This window comes from Hylobates moloch, unplaced genomic scaffold, assembly GCF_009828535.3.
Source record: "Hylobates moloch isolate HMO894 unplaced genomic scaffold, HMol_V3 SCAFFOLD_13, whole genome shotgun sequence".
NCBI lineage: Eukaryota > Metazoa > Chordata > Mammalia > Primates > Hylobatidae > Hylobates > Hylobates moloch.
In genome coordinates, this window is record NW_026652288.1 from 94,645,822 (window position 1) to 94,648,927 (window position 3,106).

The 3,106-nt window shown below is 42.6% G+C and overlaps 1 non-coding gene across 1 annotated transcript; it reads left to right on the forward strand.

The window, feature by feature from the left end:
* The first annotated feature begins 1,308 nt into the window (after window positions 1-1,308).
* LOC116481327 (small nucleolar RNA SNORD43) lies at window positions 1,309-1,364 on the forward strand. Its single transcript, XR_004251494.1, has one exon. It is a non-coding gene; the product is annotated as a small nucleolar RNA SNORD43 (small nucleolar RNA).
* Window positions 1,365-3,106: the final 1,742 nt, after the last annotated feature.

Consider the following 3,106-nt stretch of genomic DNA (forward strand, 5'->3'; position numbering starts at 1 on the left):
TAACATCCACTACCCGGGTTCAAGTGATTCTCCTGCCTCAGCCTCCGGAGTAGCTGGGATTACAGGTGCACACCACCATCCCGAGCTAATTCTTGTATTTTTAGTAGAGACGGGGTTTCACCATGTTAGCCAGGCTGCTCTAAAACTCTTGACCTCAGGTGATCCGCCCACCTCGGCCTCCCAAAGTGCTGGGATTTCAGGCGCGAGCCACCGCACCCGGCCTAAAGGTACAACTCTTATATGAGCATCCGCAAAACTTGTTTGTGTTAAAAAGGAAGCATGGTGCTAGAAAGTATCGAAAGCTCACTGTATTAATGGTGAAGTGGTACAGCTCATGTTCCCTGAGTCTGTCGTGGTCAGGCTCTTTCCACAGGGCTCCAAATTCTCAAACGGTGGTCTCTAAAATGGGGGATTACAAGACAATCTATTGGAGTCAAGGAAGAAAATATCAGAAGTTATATTTATATTTATTTTTAACATTGCCTTTTAAAAAGTCCATATATGTTTGTGTTTCATGAGGTATATATTAATGTTATTATAGTAGCATACGTGTGTGATTTATAAATAAGTACAAATTGCATAGCATAATAGTTAGGAGCATAGACTCTAGAGCCAGATTGCCCAGGTTAAAATCTTGGGTTTATCACCCAGAGACAGGTTGATAGCTGCAGCAAACCACCATGGTACATGTATACCTATGTAACAAGCCTGCATGTTCAGCACATGTATCCCAGAACTTACAGTAAAAAACAAAAACAAAAACAAAAAAACAGCTGGGTGCAGTGGTGCATGCCTGTAATCCCAGCACTTTGGGAGGCCGAGGCAGGCAGATCACGAGGTCAAGAGATCGAGACCGCCCTGGCCAACATGGTGAAACCCCCATCTCTAAAAATACAAAAATTAGCTGGGCATGGTGGCGCACACCTGTAGTCCCAGCTGCTCAGGAGGCTGAGGCAGGAGAATCACTTTAACCCAGGAGGCGGAGGTTGCAGTGAGCCTAGATTGCACGACTGCACTCCAGCCTGGCAACAGAGCAAGACTCCATCTCAAAGCAAAAACAAAAACAGAAACAAAACAAAAAACAAATAAACAAACAAAAAACTTGGGTTTATCTCAGTGTGTTCTTGGGAAAGTAATCTTTCTGTGCTTCAGTTTCTCCATCTGTAAAATGGTGATAATAATACTGGAATGCCTACTGCATAGGGGTATTGTGAGAATTAAATGAGTTAATACAAGCAGAATATTTAGAATGCTGCTCTGCAATATTAGGGGTGGTGTTGTACTTTTTTAATGATAAAGACAGTGATCCACAGATGATGAACTTGATGGGTGGACTGAGACAATGTGCTGTCATGTTCTGATTTTAGAAAAAAAAAAAGAAAAAAGGACAATTATTATTATGCATATATATATATATTTTAAGGTATATTAAAGATGCATTTTGTGTCTCTCTCTTGCTCTCGTCTCTCTCTCTTTGACCCAAAAAGGGTGCGGTTTTACACATTTGGCAATTATGGCTCTAACTATTCTACTAACTAGAGGCACAAAAACAAATGACTCTGGGGCATCAGAGCAAGACCACTCCCCAAATTGCCCCTTCCGCTTAAGCCAGCCTCCAGCCTTGGAATCTGGGCTAGCACTGCCAGGTTGCCTAACTCCACAAGCAGTAAAAGAGGGCCCTAATATGCTGGGGTTATTTATCTTGGTGTTGTCCTCTGGCCCAGCCCTGCCCAGGAACAGGAGACAGACTGCCACATAGAGCCTTCCCTCTGATAACTGGGGGATGGAGAGGCTGAGAAACAAGGCTTCACTCAGCAACTTCCTGCTCCCTCCGAGGAAGAAGAAAGGGGTATTTGTGCTAGAGCCACCGGCCTGCCAGCAGCCCAGCAGAACAGCTGCTGCTCCCCTGCAACCCCACGTCCCGGCGGAGGCCCTGGGAAGCGGGACCATCAGCTGGGAGAAAAGGAGAAAGCAGTACATTGAGTGTTGCTTAGGCCGCCTGCTTTGCTTTCTTCTCTTGCCCTCCCCAGAGACAATCTCGTGGCCTGTGTTTCCCCGCAGGCAGGCCCCAGCGCTCTCAAGCCCAGATGGCTGCTGTCCATGCTCTTCTGACTTCCTGAAAGCTAACATCTCAGATTCCCTCACCCTGGGAAGGAAGTCTCAACCCCCACCCCAGGCTCTTTGCTCTTCTCAACCCCCACCCCAGGCTCTTCGCTCCCCCTGGGTCTACTTCTCATTCTCTCAGATAGATTTATAACTTATGTAAATAAATGTACATGATTAGGCAAATGATTATGTAAATGATGCCTTCTTTTCTCGTCCCAATTCTGGTAACAATAATGATTAAAAGATGGAAAATAGAGTCAACATGTAAAAGGTAAAGAAGCTGGAATTTAATCTGAAAAAGCAAGTGTAATGGCTATTTCATGGCAAGGTTCCATTTGCACAGAGGATAAAAGAGGTCATTGACTCTTAAATTTCCATGAAAGCTCCAAAACGGTAGCAAATCAGGTAAAATCTGACTACCTAGATTCACTAATTTTCTCATCAAAATTAGTGGCTCTTAGGAAATGGCCAGGCAGACTAATTGCTATACTGTATGAATGGCTCATACTATTATTACAGTGATATACAGTATATAGCATACACTCAAAAAAATCCCTGAATTTACTAAATAGACAAAATACCTGTGTAGAAAGAGCCACAAATACAACTGTTAAATTATTATTTTTAAAATTCTTGCCCATATTTTAAAGAATTAATAAAGCCAGCTTTTCAGGAACCATGTAAGAATAAGCAATTGGATTTTTAAAATTGAAACGGTATTATTATGCTCACTCTTGTAGGTTGAATAAGAGCTACAAAAAATTATGTACATCTTACATAATATTTTAACTCTGGGACGCCAAGTACAAAATGATCACTGAAAATCTACTAATTTCAAATGCTGCAGCAGCTGAAATTCTATCTCCAATTTCCACCTACTCGCATTGCCTATTATTTATGAAACTGACCCACATCCCACCCATGCACAAGTTCCAGGAGCCTACAGAACATTTTGTCTACAGTAATAAAAACAATATTAGAGAACCGCTATTGAACACAG